The following is a 16636-nucleotide window of genomic DNA, read 5'->3' as shown; positions in this document are numbered from 1 at the left end:
CAAAAACCTAAAAAAAAAACAGTGCTGGCTGTAAATGCTATAAAATGCCTTATATAGAAAATATATCTCAAGCATGAACTATTGGCTGAGAGTTCAATGTTAAATGAATCAACAAATACTATATCTAGAAAAAGGAAAAGGAAATTTACAATGTGCACCCAAGGCCACTCCAGAAATTTCTAAAGTAAATGTAGTGACTCGATCCTTTATTTACCCTAGGACAATGGTTGAGCATTCACTTATTCAGTGTTCTTGCTGACTTAGTAGAACATAAGTTACTTCAAATGATTAGCTCCCTTCAAGTTCCAGCTAAATTTCCACCCTCTGCAAAAAGCCTTTCCTGATTTCTCTTTCATTTTAGCATTTTTCCCAGATCACCCCCAATCAATGTTTCCTTCTGTATCTTTTTTTTTTTTAGGTTTTTGCAAGGCAAACGGGGTTAAGTGGCTTGCCCAAGGCCACACAGCTAGGTAATTAGTAAGTGTCTGAGACCGGATTTGAACCCAGGTACTCCTGACTCCAGGGCCGGTGCTTTATCCACTGACACTTAGCTGCCCTCCTTCTGTATCTTGCTCGAATATCGTCTCCCCAATTAAGAATGTAAACTCCAGAAGGGCAGGGACTGTGTTTGCCTTTCTTTGTATTCCCACCACATATTTGGTACACTTCCCGTCTGATGAATTGACTGAAATTCAGTGTAGGATCCTATACTTCATTCTCCTTTCACTTTTTTCCTAGGCCACACTCTCCCTTCTTTCATCTCCAACAGAGGGGATTATCCTTCCAATTCAACCCAGGAGGAAATATAACCTGTTATACAAGAATTACAAATGCTTCAGTCACTCTTCATGGCCCTCAACTCATTAAAGTAGGGCAGCCAAAATGACCTCCACCTCCTGATTTTGGCTGGATCCCCTATAAGCACCTGATCTTCAAGGAGAAGCAGGGTGTGCAGTAGATGCATAATCACAAAATTAGAAGCACAGAATCTCAAGGATGGGAGGGATCTGATCTAACCTGTATTTAACTGAGAAGCCCTAAGATTCCCAGCAAGTAGCATCTGGTTTCTGTTTAAAGATCTCTATTGAAGAAGAATAACTACCCGCAAGGGACAATCATTCCACTTTGGTCAGTTCTGATTATTAAGAATTTATCCTTATAGTTTTTCCTCATACCTCTTTAATCACAGAGCACTTATAGGTACAAGACCCTATAGAAGACAAAATATTCGACCCAATCCCTCTTCTGCAAGAAACAATCTAGCTGGAAAACTAAGACAAACATATGAAAAGTTAAAAAATCGGAGAGTCAAATAACTATAAATACAAAATAACAAAGATATTAGATATCAGATGAATTAGAAGCAATAGGGGCTGGAAAACTTCATGAATGAGGATGAGAGACTTGAAATTGGTCTAGAAAAACAGGCAAGATTTCATCAGCTGAAAAGGAGAAGGGGAGGCATATACAATTAGGTGAACAGCCTGAATGAAAACATAAATACATGATACCAAAAGCATGAGAAGATAAAACTACAGAAAAAGTTGGCCAACACACGAGACCATGTATGAAAGATCCCTTATAAAATCATCAAAGAAAGTGGTCTACCCTAAAGCGAGCCCGGTTTTCTCTGACAAGTCCTCTGACAAGTGACATTCCTCTCTTTACACAATGACCCAGAATAAAATATTTAAGCCTACCAGGAAAATGTGCCTGATGAAGTCATGTTCATTTTTCCAAACACAAGCAATAAGGGATCCCACATCAAAGGGTAAAACAAGGCACACTGAATTACTACCAGGGTTACCTGGTGAGAAAATAGAGAAAAAAATTTTATAATATAGGTGAAACCTCTTCCACATTCCCCAAAGCACTGAAGACCTGTGAGATAGTCTGAACCAGTGAAAAAGAGCATTTGATTGGGAATCAAGGGGAAGTTAAGTACTAGCTTTGACTTTGCCCCCACAAAGTCTTATCTTAGGCAAGTCTTCAAAACCTCTAGGTCTGTTTCCTTCTCTGCAAAAGGAAAAGTTGGCTTAGTTGAATCTCTTTGGTCCTCCCAGGTCTAAAACTCAAGGACTTAATGATTTAGATATTGAAAGACACTATTGTGGGAATGTCTCCATTGGTAGTAGGATGGAGAAATTACAGGAGGAGGAACTCTTAAAAAAGGATAAAGGATGGTAAACAGTACTATTCAAGAAGCAAGCCTATTCCAACAGTGCTGAGGAAAAAAGGTCATTCACTGAAGCAACATGCCACAACTGCACTTTTTCTGGACACAGACACTATCTATGGTGCAATCAAAGTATACTTCCATTTCTTATAGGCAAGATTCCATTCTTCAAATGAACCCCCTCCTCAATTTCACCTTCAGAGTTCAGCTCAAGCACTATTTCCTACATGAAGCCTCTAGCTGCTAGTATCACTCCACCAAAATTAATTTAAAAAATTTTTTAAATACATTGAATATACATTTCTTGTATTGTTTCTCTTGGTCAGTTCCTTGAGGGCAAGGACTTTCATTTTTGTCTCTGCAATATCCCTGGCACAAAGGAGGTGTCTAATAAATACTTATTGACTAATATACCTGATTGCACTAAAAATTGCAAAATCAATGGGACAATGGGTGAAGCTATTTTCCCTTGTATCCCCACCAAGACCATATACTTTGATAACATTAGATTTGAACTCACCAAAGGCCCTCCAGACTTTCTTTGACAACCTCTCAAAAAAGCTAGTTTTTGAACCTCTTCTTAATGATACACTCAAAGAAGAAAAAATATTCTAAAGGTTTTAAGAAATGAGCTTGAATACCCTTTGATCCAGCAATATCAGTACTGGGTCTGTACCCTGAAAAGAAGATGAAAAAGGGAAAAACATCACTTGTACAAAAATATTCATATAGCAGCCCTGTTTGTGGTGGCAAAGAATTGGAAATTAAGTAAATGTCCTTCAACTGGGGAATGGCTTAGCAAACTGTGGTATATGTATGTCATGGAACACTAGTGTTCTATTAGAAATCAGGAGGGAAGGGAATTCAGGGAAGCCTGGAGGGATTTGCATGAACTGATGCTGAGTGAGATGAGCAGAACCAGAAAAACACTGTACACCCTAACAGCAACATGGGGGTGATGATCAACCTTGATGGACTCACCCATTCCATCAATGCAACAATCAGGGACAATTTGGGGCTGTCTGCAATGGAGAATACCATCTGTATCCAGAGAAACAACTGTGGAGTTTGAACAAAGACCAAGGATATTACCTTAAATTTAGAAGAAAAAAACTGATATTTTATTGTCTGATCTTGCTATTTCTTATACTTTATGTTTCTTCTTAAGGATATGATTTCTCTCTCATCACACTCAATTTGGATCAATGTATACCATGAAAAAATGTAAAGACTGACAAATTGCTTCTGTGGGGGGTAGGGGAAGGGAAGTAAGATTAGGAGAAAAATTGTAAAACTCAAAATAAATAAAATCTTAAAAAAAAAGAAATGAGCTTGAGACACCATTATAACTTATTCTCTTTTCAAAGTCCATTAATTCTTTTTCCCTCCAAGTGATGAAGGATTTTTTATTTTAATTCAATTTTATTTTATTTTCAGTTCCAAATTCTATTTCTCTCCTTCCTCCCCCTCCTAGCAAAACGAAACCCATCACAAACATGTAGGGTCATGAAAAACAAATTCCCACATTAGCCATGTCCAAAAAATAAAGAGGGAAGGAAAGAGGGAAAGAAAACATGCTTCACTATGAACTGTGAATCTGTTTGCTCCCTTTCTATAAGTGACCAGTATGTTTCGTTTCATCATGAGTCCTTTGAAGGACACTGTTGTTGATCAGATTTACTAAGTCTTTCAAAGTTATTTATCTTTACAATGTTCTTATAATTGTATAAATTGTTCTCCTAGTTCTGCTCACTTCACAAAATCCATCATTTTTCAAAAAACTTCTACTAGACACAACTGCTAATGGAAAACAAAGTCATATGCAGTCAAAATTGAGACTTGTTTCCCCTACCACCCTGTGCACAAGGCTATTGCCACCCTATAACTTTAGCAAAAAAATTCTTTAGTCATCTGACATATGGGCTTGGACTCAATAGTCCAGGAGTAATTCTAGGCTAATTCCCCAGAAGTGGGTTTTCCCAGATACCCAAGCATCTTCCCCTACTCAAGGCTTCAGCAGCCTGGCATATAAAAATGCCCTTAACTCCTTGAGGAAGAAGAAGCTCCCAAGGGATTCTGTGTTTATCTGCTTCTTCTGCTGGTTCTCCTTTCCAGGACTCCAGGGTTTAAGTCCTTCCTTCTTAAGTTAGGTTAAGCAAGCTGGCTGAGAGATAGCTAGCTACTTCTGAGAAATCTCAAAAGAGTAACTATGTAGACTTTATACCTGGATGATTAGGTTAGATTAGGAAGGCAACAGATAAGTATGATGCCAGTTCAAAATCCCTATTTCCAACCATGACATAGAAGACAAGACATCTCACACTGGAAAAGTGGAAAGAATATTATTTCTAAAATGAAAAGTAAACTCAGGTTCTTTACTCCTATAGAAAAGATAAGATCCCCTAACCATTTCTCCCAAGAGAATTGGGTGTAATTTCCAAAGCCTGTCCCCACCCCCACCCACTAAACAAGGATAATTAACACTGCCTACCCAAGAATGAAACTCATTTGGGTTTCAGTTAAGCTCAGTCCTCTCCCTCTAAAACAATGCAAAAGAATGTGAGGGATGGACCACCCCACACTCCTGTGTTTAAGAGTGATGCTGTATACACCCCAGAAATACAACAAAAAAGGGTGTGATATGATTATCTTTCAATAGGTTTCCAGGATCCCTTGGGGCAAGGACAATGCTACAATTTGAACAAGATCTGAGTTTGGGATAATAAAATTGGTGTCTCTATAAAATAATATCTAGGTTCCATAAAATAACTTAATAATTTAGAGTTGAAAGGGTCTTTAGAGATCATTTAGTTTGAACCTTTCATTTTACTGGTGAGAGTACTGAGGTCTGACTAGCCAAGCATTCATCTAAACTACTTCAGGTACTAAGAAATCCCAACCTCCACCTTACCTCTGATGTTGTATGTGTGACAAGAGATATTGGCAGATCCTTTGTGAGATGTTCATATCCTGGGTTTCATAATACATCTTTAAAGGAGGAATAAAGATTAGAGAAATCCCCAAACAAAAGAAAGACTCCAATTTAATGACAAAGTTCTTAGTGTAAATGTCCTTACACTAGAGGAAACACTAACCTTGTCTTCAGAATATTTTATCACAAACCTAAGAAGGACCTGATGAGACTGTCTGCCCTATTTCTAGACAAATGAATGGATGACTGACTAGACCTACTCTAAAACAGAAGTTTGAGAGGTAGATTGTGGAGGGGACGAAATGCCAGTCTAAGTTTATTTTATGCTAGAGGTACTAGGAAGTTAAAAGTGTGATATGGATCAGGGTTTTAGGAATATTAATTTGGCAGCTTTGTAGAGGGGGAAACTGGAGAGAGAAGATTCTGAAAGCAGACAGGCCAATCTGAAGGTTTCTGTCACAGTCCTAGTAGGAGATGATTAGGGTTTGAACTGCAGTAGTAGATGTGTAAATGCAAAGAAAATATGGATGCAAGAGACTATGGAAGGTACAAAGCACCAGGCTAGGCACTGAAAAAGATGTATGGTCATTAAAACATAGTCCCTGCCCTTGGAATGCCTACACTCTCCCAGAGAGGATACGACATAAACATAAATATACAATGCCCACTAATCATTGATATTATAACCATATTGTTGGATATATGAGATCAGCAAAAGTACTGGTCAGTTTCTGACTGGTCATTCCAACAATAAATATTTACTAAGCACCTAATACATGCATAAATCTATTGGGAAGGGGCGGCTAGGTGGCATAGTGGATAAAGCACCAGCTTTGGAGTCAGGAGCACCTGGGTTCAAATCTGGTCTCAGACACTTAACAATTACCTAGCTGTGTGGCCTTGGGCAAGTCACTTAACCCCATTTGCCTTGCAAAAAAACCTAAAAATAAAAAAAAAAATCTATTGGGAACACTGAAAGGTAAAGACACATGATATCCACCAATAGCACATCAGCTCTTCGAGGGTAGGTACTGCTTCATTTTTATCTTTAAAAGACCTAGAAACTATGTAGTGTCTAACAGATAGCAGATGCTTAATAAATGTTGATTGAGTGTCCTCAAGAAGCTTCCATACCACTGGTAAGAGAAGACATATGCACCTGACAAAAAAACAGTACAAGAGAAGTCACTATACAACCTTTTGTGCCTGTGTTCATCTAGGGTCTTTTATATAATTGAAGACAGTAATCACAGCCTTCCTTAGCTTTCTCTTCTCTGAAACCCCAATGACATTCAAGCCCATTCAGTGTCACATACCTGTTTGCAAAGGGAACTCTGTCCTATTAAATGTCAGAGATGGAATAGCTGTGATCCTGCAGAAAGATAAATAAATTCAAGGCTGTAGAAGTGGAGTGCAGATCTGCATGCAGACACAGGTCTAAAGCGGAGTTGACTGCAGGGCATCAAGTCAATTCCAGCCAAAAGGGAAGCTGTTGACAGCAACAAATAATCTTTTCTGCCTCCATCAGCTACTTTAACACAACATTCTTGCCCTGCCCCCATACCTGCTTGCTCTGGCTAATACAGAAACTTGTGCTGAAGCCAGCAAGGGAATACTATCCTATACAGTGACCTTGTACTTTGGCATGGCCACTCCAGACCTGACCCCCAAACACCATCTAGAGCAGGAAGAAAGAGGAAATGAGAAAGGGGGGAGAGAAGAACAAACCTGAGACATTTCTCCTTCACTTCCCCCCCCCCCCAGTTCCTCTCAAAAGAGATCCACAAAGTTTGGCTAGAGTAGGAAAGACTCTAAATCTGAATTCTTATTCTCTTGGGCCATTTAACTTAAGACATGTAAATCCTCAACTCTATAACTTGGTTTCCCCAGGTGTAAAATGAAGTGAAATGAGATCTCTGAAGGTCCTCTAATTCAAGATTCCTACCTCTGACAGTCTCATTCCTCCTAATAAAGTTCCTATTCTCTTCCTATTTGGTTACTGCTATTATTCATAGTTAATAATGAAAAATGGTTTTTAAAAGTGTCAGAATCTTCTATTTCATCCAAAGATCACAAAACATTTAAATATAACCCCAAAAGCTAATGGGGTTTGGTCTGTTAACCATATAGGGAATCTGCTAAGCAGGAGTTCCTGGCCAAGAAAGGCCAGGACACATTTTCCACATCTCTAACTCCTAATCTTTGTTTAGAGCAGGCCACCTCCTTTAATCCCAACACTGACCCTATGCTCTGGCTAGCCTGATTCCTATTCAATTGGTGAGTGGTGTTTGTGTGCACGAGTGTTTGCAACAGATCTGGGATGAGTTTCCTCATGTTACAGAGATAATCACCCTCAGAGGACCAGAGCTTTCCAGGTGCTCTCCCTCCTGGAAACTGGAGACTGCAGCTCATGGCACAGGTCACTAGAGAGGGCCCTGCCAGGGGCCTGACCCTGGTACAAGGGAAGCTAACACAGCAATGGGAAGAGATCACAGCAGGTTCAAAGAGAAGCACACCCAGTGTTCACAAAGTCTGGGCAGTATCTGGGTCACAGCAAAGAACAAGATCATAAATGTAAATGAATAAATGTATGACTGAAAGAATGAAATGGCATTTATTACCACATGGCCTACATTGTACAAAGCACCAGAAATACAAATAGAAAATTCAGAGCTTGCCCCTCCCTGCTGCTCTCCTCCTCTCCCATATTACAGATACGTCACTAAGACAGAGAGGAAGTGCCTTACACAAGAATACACAGCTACTTAGTTGGTGAGTCAGGAATCAAACCCAGATCATATATGAACTGAATTTCTCTTCCAGATGTATTTCCCTCTGGGAAAATGGCATTGCCATGACAGGATCACATTGTAGAATCAAGCTACTGTTTGTCCATCCCTTCAAGGCTAGTTCAGTGTCCTATAAAACTTTACTTCCCATCTACATCATGCTGTTAAACTCCCACAGGGCAAAAGCCATATTCATAAACTCGTTTTATATAATGCCACATTCAAAGCAGCTCTTAGTAAAAGCTTTTTGCTGAACAGGAGAATGACAGTGATAGTCATGGTGCTCAAGTTGCTGTCACCCAGGAGTTCTCCATGCTACCACCCAAGTAATTTCTTCTATGTACCTATGACTATGATTATGTGACACCTCTACTCAAAAACTGTCAATAGGTTTTTATGGATTACCAAAATGTAAGCTTCCAACCCTGGAATTCAAGGCCAACTCCCTTTCATATACTCTGCTTTATTCTGCCCCACCTTGTCTCCTTGACTTTGTTCACTTCATCCATTCCTAAAATGAATAGATGTCCCTTTTCTCAGATGTTGAAGTTCCTTCTTCCTCAGGTGCCACCTCTCCCCCCCCCATCAACTTAATGATTTTTGCTTCATCACAGATCAAAATGTGATCTCTCTCTCTCTTCTTGAAAATTTCTCTCAGTGATTTGTCTGGACCACTTTCTTTACATTTAGTTCATTTTTTCTTAGATTGTAGGATTATAGTAATCATAGATCTAGACCCCGAAGGGATGTCAGCAACCATCTAGTCTGACCTCTCATTTTACAGCCAAAGTAACTAAAGCCCAGGAAAGTTTGGTGACCTAGTCAAGATCACAAAGATAGTAAATACTGAACCCAGAATGAGAATCCAACTCTCTGACTCTAGAGAGTCAATGCTCTTTCCACTGTACCATGCTGCCTCCCATGGTTTAAAAATAATCATAGTAACTAAGATTTACCTATTATCTTACAGACATTTCTCATTTGATTCTCACAACAAAGGTCTGGTGGGCAGGTACTACATTTTATAGAAAAGGAAAACAGGCTCAGAGAGGATGTGACTTGCCCATGATTACACTGCTAGTAAATGTGGGAACTAGCAATTGAACAAAAGTATCACCTGACTCCAAATAGGGACTAAGAGTGCTTATCCCACTGCACCAGGTTAGGCTATCTTTCCTCTCTGTAAGATTGTCAGATGTTTGAAACCAAAATCCTTGTTAAAGCTTCACCTCTCAAGCACCCAACATGTAGCAGGTGCTCAATAGACATATGTTGAATAGCATTAAATTCCTAACAAAAATCAACTACTGCCTTAGAGGTAGGATACACAACCCTCTTAGAAAATCAGGAGAAAAGGGGGATGAAATTCCAGAAGACAAGTCAATTCCAAACACCTCCATCTCTTAAATCAGAGAATGAAGTAAGATCAAAGATTCCCCAAATTAGTGGTGACACACCTTCCACTCCCTGGGGTGACTCATGTCAAGTTCATTCAGTCTGGAGCCAGAACCTATAAAAAAGGGAGCAGAAGACAACCCACACTAAGAGGAAAGGTCCAGAAATAGGCAAAAAGCTACCATAAGCTCCAGCTCTTCCTCTGAATTAGGCCCAAAACTGTCTGCAATATCCTCTGGAACAGAAAAAGAACCCAACAAGCATCTAGCAATGGAAAGTGCAATAAGTACTATTTCTAAGTGTAAAGGTCAGATAGACAAAGGACATTACCACTTTCTGAAAGGTGTGATTATATTGAACGTGTTGAGGTAAGGCAAAGAATCAGAAAAACAACTCCACTACACTCACTGTCCAAGAGCCAAAACAAGCAAGGAGGTGGCTGCATCTTCCACAATAGAAGTTTTGTCTAGTCTTGCCAAAAAATGTAGCCCACTCAATCCTTCAATCCAAAGAATGGCCTCTCCTAAACCAGCAACTTTCCTAAGTGACATGTTCTATAGACTTTCCCAAGCATGACCACAGCCATGCCAAGTCCACCCAGAGGTCAGATACCTCCACTCCCTAGGGTTTGACCAATAAAGATCCTTTACTGGTTAAACCAATAAAGCCTACATTCTCTATATTTCATACTTGGATGGGGGTTAAAGACCACAGGTAAGAAAGGCCACAAGATCATATCATTTCTAAGTCAAACGAGGTGAACAATTATCTGCCAGACTCACTACTTTATTGGGCGTTATGAAGGGTAGTAAAATGCTCTTCCTATGTAAGGTAGATCAAATCACTTAACCACTCTGTGCCTCAGTTTCCTCATTAGTAAAATAAAATGTCTAGATTAGTGATTTCTAAGATTCCTTCAGATCTAAATATATGTTTTAAGAGCATTTTCAACTCTTCAATTCTAATCACAACAGTTTGATACATTAGCCAAGAAGACTAAAATGATCTTAGGCTTAAGAATGGTTCCTCTGCCTTGGTCAGACCATATACAGAGAACTAGGTACAGTTCTGGTGCCTTATTTTAGGAAGGGCAATGATAAACTGAAGAGCATCATGAAGAGCAATATCAGGGAGATGAAGGGTCCCAACTGCATACTAAGTGAGAAGTGAGAATAGTTAGCCTGGAGAAGAGAAGAATTAGGAGGAACATGAGTGCTGGCTTCAAGGCTCTGAAGAGCTATCACATTCCAAGAAGAGATAAGATTTATTCTGCTTACCTAGGAGCAATGGATGAAAGTTTCTAGGAGGGAGATTTGGCTTAATTTAAGGCAAAAGTGGGGCAGCTAGGCGGTACATTGGATAAAGCACAGCTGTGGAGTCAGGAGGACCTGAGTTCAAATCCAATCTCAGACATATACTTAATGAATACTTAGCTATGTGAACTTGGGCAAGTCACTAATAATTATAATTACTCTCAAAATAGAATAGGCTGCCTTAGGAGATAGAGAGTTCTGCTTCGCTTAAAGTCTTAAGTAAAGGTTGAATAGAGTATGTGTTGAGGATATGGTAGAGAAGACCTTTATTAATACATAGGTTGTTTCTCCTGTAATCCCTGCTGACTCAAATTCCATGGTCCCTCTAGAACTGACATTCTATGTTCTAAGGCTCTTCCATCTTTGACATTCTATGAGAGCTAAGGTACAATCTCTGTGCCAAAGTAACTAAAAGTTTTACTGAGAAGACAAAATAAGAAAGAGATTTAAAAAAATCAAATTACTATGTACTCAATAAAGTGATAATTATGCAATACAGACAATACAAGCATCAGGTAGGTCTTCACTGAAATATTCAGGTACTATTTTCAAACAGATATAAGGTTATTCAGAGTATGAGGTATGTGTGGGCATTATTATAGCCAGAGCTCTCCAGAGCATACCTTAGGGAGGAAGGCAAATATGAAGTTTAGAAATATCTAGACAGGGGCAGCTAGGTAGCACAGTAGATATAGCAGCGGCCCTGAAGTCAGGAGGACCTGAGTTCAAGTTCGACCTCAGACACTTAATAATTATCTAGCTGTGTGGCCTTGGGCAAGCCACTTAACCCCATTGCCTTGCAAAAAAACAAAAAGCCTAAGAAATATCTAGACAAATCTCTACTTGATAAAAAAAAAAAAAAAACTGAGAACCAAATTCTATATATGAAAATGCCTCTTAATTCATGAAAATTCCTGATCTGAGGGGGAGGAAGGTCTTGGTCAGTGTTATGAGGAAGAAATATTGAGAATATTAAGATTTTAACTTTAGACTCTTACTATCAACAAGTGTTCTTGACTCCAATTCCTGACAAAAAATCCAGATCCTACTATGAAGGGTATGTTTTGTTAGCGCACAGAAAAGAAAGAAGTGATTTTCTTTTTTTTTTTCTTTAGATTTTTGCAAGGCAAATGGGATTAAGTGGCTTGCCCAAGGCCACACAGCTAGGTAATTATAAAGTGTCTGAGACCGCATTTGACCCCAGGTACTCCTGACTCCAGGGCCGGTACTTTATCCACTGCCACCTAGTCGCCCCAGAAGTGATTTTCTTAGAGCAAAGTTCTAAGAATAAATTATGCCAAATGAAACTCATTTCAGGGCAGCTAGGTGTCACAGGAGATAGTGGTGCAATACATTAAAGTAAATAAAACTCAAACACTTACTAGCTGTGAGACCCTTGGAAAATCACTTGACCCTACCAGTCTCAGTTTTCTCATCTGTGTATTGTTGGTCATTCTTTTCAGAGTTCATTTGAGGTTTTTTAGCAAAGATACTCGGGAGTGGTTTGCCATTTCTTTCTCCAGCTCATTTCACAGATGAGGAAACTGAGGCAAAAAGGATTCAGTGACTTGTCTAGAATCATACAGCTATTAAGTGACTAAAGTTAAATTTGAACTCAAGTCTTCCTGACTCTAGGTCTGGCACTCTACCCACTGCACCCCCCAGCTGCCCCCTTTTACCTCTGTAACAGTAACTAATCTTCTAAAATCAAATCAGATGATAATTTTAAAACACTTAGCACAAGTGTCTGGCACATAGTAAGTACTATATAAATATTTGCTGTTATTAGTATTTCCTTTTGACAGTATTACTAACTGGAAAATTAGGGGAATACCACAGATAAAATGTGTGTGTTCCTGCAAGATACTGCTCAATTTTCTCACCATGTTCTTTTGGACAAGATGGAAAGATATGGACTTCATGTTGATGTGGCTGGATTCTAAAATGGTTCAATTACTGCACCTAATCAATTTTGATTAGTGAATTGATTTTGATATAGTGGAGTGTCTTTCCAGTATTGTCACTAAGACTATTCAGTTCAACAACCTTAATTAGTGACATAGATAAAGGTATGGATGAGGAGGACAGAGTATCAAATTTTCAGGTGATAAAAAACTGAGCTAGATAGTTAAATCACTGGATTCAAGAATCAAGATTTTAGAAAAATAATTTCAAGAGATTACAACAATAAATAGGAGAGTGGGATGGACCTTATTTAGGAAATCACATACCGCTTTGAATAAAGTAAAGATGTCCCCTGCTGCAAAATCCCATTTTATTAACACCAATATTCTGCCAACGATTCCCTATAGCTGTGAATGATGACATATGATTACCTCAAACAAATGAAAACTGTGGATTATGCAAAGGACAAATAGGCAGACTCATGGTAAATGTAAACAGGCAAATAGCATATCATGACTAGCACACAAGTACACAAAGAGATTTTTTTGAGGACATGAATAACTAGAAAAGAAGGTGGACTAGTCATGTAGTAGAGAAAACAGAACGACGAAGTGAATGTATCAACAGCATCCACAACATATCATAAGATCTAGGAGAATGCCTCAAATAATTTGAATGGCTCCTTCATGGAGGAACAAGAACAAAAATCAAAAGGATTAGAAGACATGGATGGCTTGTAAGCGGCAGACAGCATACCCAAATTGATGAGATCATATCCATAAGTATATAATTTTAAAGTCTTATAAATAGATTTAAAAAATCAACTGCAAAAGTACAATATGGGTGAAGCATGACTAGACAATAATTCATATAAAGGATTCTAAAGATTACAAGACAGTATGGAGTCAACAATGGGAAATGTTAGGCAAAAAAGTTCAATCTTAAACTAAATTAGAAGTAACAGAGTATTTAAAATAAAAGAAGTTAAAGTCCCACTATACACCACTGTGATATGCCTCTCTGTACTCTATTTGGCTCTGGGCACCACATATTAGAAAGGGCACAATAGCAAGCTGCAAAATATCTTAGGAATGAAACCAGTATAATGAAGTATTCAAACTATCATCATAGAAGTACAAGTAAAAGGAACTGGGGCTCTTAAGCCTGGAGAAGAGAAGGACTATGGAGAAAGGGGTCAATGATAGTTATCTTCAAGAATCTGAAGGGATGCCATGAAAAGGTATGAGGCTATGAATATCTATTTTGCTTAGTCTCAAAGGGCATTACAGTAATGGTTATAAGTTCCAGAAGTAGGTTCTGGCACACTGTGAGGAAAAAAATTTCCTAACAACCACAGTCACTTCAAAGTTTTAGACTGCCTTGAGATGCAGAGTATTTCTCATCACTTGTAGTTCTTCAAATGGCAACTGAATGACCACTTTGGGGAGATACCGTAGTGTTCTTGTCTAAAAGTGATAGGCTGGGGGCAGCTAGGTGGCACAGTGGACAGAGCACCAGTCCTGGAGTCAGGAGGAGTTCAAATCTGGCCTCAGACATTTAATAAATACCTAGCTGTGTGACCTTGGGCAAGTTACTTAACCCCATTTCCTTGCTAAAAACCTAAAAAAATAAATATTAAAAAAAATGATAGGCTGCCTTGGGCAGGAGAGTTTTCCCATCATTAAAGGCCTTCAGGTAGAATCTGGATGACAATTTGTTGGGGATATTGTAGATGAACTTAGAGGAACGATTGATATTTCATGTAACTTTACACCTGTAAGAATGTCTCTCAGAGCTGCTTCTTCCTATCTATGAAAAAACCACCACTTTAATCAAACTTTAACAGCTTACTGAGTCTCCTTCTCTGGGATTATGCTATGCCTCCACAGGCAACAACCACTCCGGAAGAAAGAATGTGTGAGCTCTTAGGGGCCACAGGTGGGGAATACTGGGGAGAAAGAACCAGAAATAGAATGGTGACAAATCCTAGTGAAGGACTGAGACTCATGATTTATGATTCATGTAGCTTTTGCCATGCAACACTTTCAGCAAGATCTACAAAGGCAATAACACAGAAATAAGAAAGCAGAATCAATACAAACCTGGTACTTCTGAATTGTTAAACTCAGGAGAAACATAAAAAGAAAAGAAGGAAGAAATAAGCAGCTTCTTAGTTTCTCTGCCTTCTGAATCTTCCCTCAACAATGCACCCTACTGGGGGCGGCTAGGTGGAGCAGTGGATAGAGCACTGGCCCTGGAGTCAGGAGTACCTGAGTTCAAATCCGGCCTCAGACACTTAATTGCCTAGCTGTATGGCCTTGAACAAGCCACTTAACCCCAATGCCTTGCAAAAAACTAAAAAAAAAAAAAACCCCAATGCACCATATACAACTATTAATCTTTCCCAATGACAATTTTTATCATATTATTTCCTCAATCAGGATTCCACTGTAGTTCCCAGTTATTCATCATACTGAATCCAAATTTCTTAGTCTGACTTTCAAGGTTTTCTACCAATTGCCCTTCTTCATCCAAACTAAACTGCTTACTGTTCTTGTGTTCTTGTATATTTCCTCTGCTTTGGGGCACATCATTCTTCATGGCTAATCTATTTCCCTCACTTCTTCAAAATTCCTTTGCTTAATGAGGATAATATTACACTGTGCCCACCCACTGATAGATGGTCAAAATATGCTCAAAAGGCATGCAGTTCATAAAGGTAGATGCTTTTCTCCCTTGTATACTCAGTCACCTTCCTTATTTTCAGCATGAAAAACTAACAGGAATATTATCTAAACAGTTTTTATACCATTTCCCTTCTTAGAGAAAAGTTCCAACCAACAGAAAAGTATTTACTAATCACCCAGGTGCAGGTTGAAAAGAATACACAGAGGCGGCTAGGTGGCGCAGTGGATAAAGCACTGGCCCTGGAGTCAGGAGTACCTGGGTTCAAATCCAGTCTCAGACACTTAATAATTATCTAGCTGTGTGGACTTGGGCAAGCCACTTAACCCTATTTGCCTTGCAAAAACCTAAAAAAAAAATACACAATCTCTGTCCTCAAAGTCTTGAAATGCTTTTTTAGGGAAATAAAACTACAAGCATATGAAATTATAAGAGAATAATAAAAAAAAGGTACTTGGTTAATACTGAGTTCACTCTTCAAGTACTATTGAATCTGAAAGGGGTGGGGGGATTAATGTCTTTCGGGTGAGAAATGACTCCAGTCTGGAGTCCAGTTCATGGAGGAACTGGAATTTAAGCTGCTCTTTGAAGAATGGAGATGGGAAAATGGCATCCCAGGGTTCTAGTAAAGGCATAATTACATACTGTAATGGAACATGGAGAAGAACCTATGAAAGTTGGGGGGGGGGAGAGAAGCTGAATGGATGGCTGGAACCTCAAAAGCTGAGGGAAGGACTAGAACTGATAAGTAGATGTTTAAGACTAGGTCTCAAATGCTAAGCAGAGAGTTGTACCCTATAATCAAAAAACTCTATGATGTCAAGAACTTTTCTTTCTTTAAGGAGTTCTTTTTTTTTTTTTGCAAGGCAGTGGGGTTAAGTGGCTTGCCCAAGGCCACACAGCTAGGTAACTGTTAAGTGTCGGAGGCCAAATTTGAACTCAGGTCCTCCTGACTCCTGGGCCAGTGCTCTATTCACTGTACCACCTAGCCACCCCACTTTAAGGAGTTTCTTATGAGGTCTTTAGCTTGGAAGATCCATCAGGATGGTTTCCTCTTTTCAGACTGCCCTCTGAGAACTCTAGAGTGCATTAATACATTTATTCCTATCTGAAACTGAACTTTTTCTTCCCCCATTCCAAAATTGTCTATTATTTATTTAGAGCACCACCATCCTCTCTCAATCCTTCAGACTCAAAACTTAGGCATTATGCTTGAGTCCTTACTCTCTTACTCCCAAGATCCAATCAGTTGCCAAACCTTGTCGATTCTACCTTTGCAATATCGCTTGAATATGTCCCTTCTCTCTTCTAACACTGGTAATGCCAGGCTGCAGACCCTTCTCACCTCATACTACCTAGATTATTGCAATAGCCTGCTTGACAGAAGTGTCTTCTCCATTCCAGTCTTGCTTACATTCAGCTTCCATAGAGATTTTTCTTA

The 16636-nt window shown here is 39.1% G+C and overlaps 1 protein-coding gene across 12 annotated transcripts in view; it reads right to left on the bottom strand.

Moving 5' to 3' along the window:
* Positions 1 to 16636, bottom strand: part of MACF1 (microtubule actin crosslinking factor 1) — a 392086-nt gene that overhangs the window by 342014 nt on the left and 33436 nt on the right. Inside the window, exon 1 of one of the 12 annotated variants that reach the window (XM_074217606.1) lies at positions 6425 to 16113. The exons of the other annotated variants lie outside the window; for them this stretch is intronic. The gene's annotated coding sequence lies outside the window, so the exon portion shown is untranslated. Of the gene's footprint in view, positions 1 to 6424; positions 16114 to 16636 lie in introns of those variants that run through there. 12 annotated transcript variants of the gene reach the window in all.

Source organism: Macrotis lagotis, chromosome 1 (genome assembly GCF_037893015.1).
Source record: "Macrotis lagotis isolate mMagLag1 chromosome 1, bilby.v1.9.chrom.fasta, whole genome shotgun sequence".
NCBI classification, from domain to species: domain Eukaryota; kingdom Metazoa; phylum Chordata; class Mammalia; order Peramelemorphia; family Peramelidae; genus Macrotis; species Macrotis lagotis.
The sequence above is the reverse complement of the archived record's forward strand: the minus strand, read 5'-3'. Positions and strand labels throughout refer to the sequence as shown.